The sequence below is a fragment of the Etheostoma spectabile genome, unplaced genomic scaffold, assembly GCF_008692095.1.
Source record: "Etheostoma spectabile isolate EspeVRDwgs_2016 unplaced genomic scaffold, UIUC_Espe_1.0 scaffold333, whole genome shotgun sequence".
Classification (NCBI taxonomy): Eukaryota; Metazoa; Chordata; class Actinopteri; order Perciformes; family Percidae; genus Etheostoma; species Etheostoma spectabile.
In genome coordinates, this window is record NW_022605586.1 from 402388 (window position 1) to 402970 (window position 583).

At 27.6% G+C, this 583-nt stretch overlaps 1 protein-coding gene across 1 annotated transcript in view; it reads left to right on the forward strand.

The window, feature by feature from the left end:
* The window catches only part of nek5 (NIMA related kinase 5), a 202024-nt gene that overhangs the window by 200033 nt on the left and 1408 nt on the right, over window positions 1-583 (forward strand). The gene's annotated exons all lie outside the window — the stretch shown is intronic.

A 583-nucleotide genomic window follows, 5' to 3' on the forward strand; every position in this document is an offset into this window, starting at 1 on the left:
TTTCATATCCATAAAGCAAAATTTGCTAAATCGCAACCAGCTTTTACTCACTTCAGAAGTGAATTTCAAAACTTTTATGAGACTATCCAAATCATTAATAGTAAGAAAACTATCGATATAGCTGAGCTACTGCAAGATTTGAAGGAATTATAATTATATAGCCTTAGCCCATCTCATCTTGTCTTTGTACTGTATTTTATGTTCTTGGTGTTTATATTTTAATCCACTCTTCTAATTTTTATTTATTTGTATATATTTCTATATTTATATGTTCATTCTTTTTTCTCTCTCAAGCTATTTTAATATTCACTTAATAGAAAGGATGTTTTATTTATTTACTTTTTTATGTTTTCTATTATTTAACTTTCTCCTGATGCCAAACTGTTCAATGAATGTTTAACATGTTTGTAAAATTTAAAGATAATTAAAAAAAAAACTAACGAACCAAAAACTAATGTAGCTTAACGTTCCCTAAACGTTCTGTGTTAGTGGGGAAACACATGGAGTTTAAAATCTGATATTTTATTATAAAGTAACCATAGCAACAATATAAGGCTACAGGTCCAGCTGAGATGATGATGTC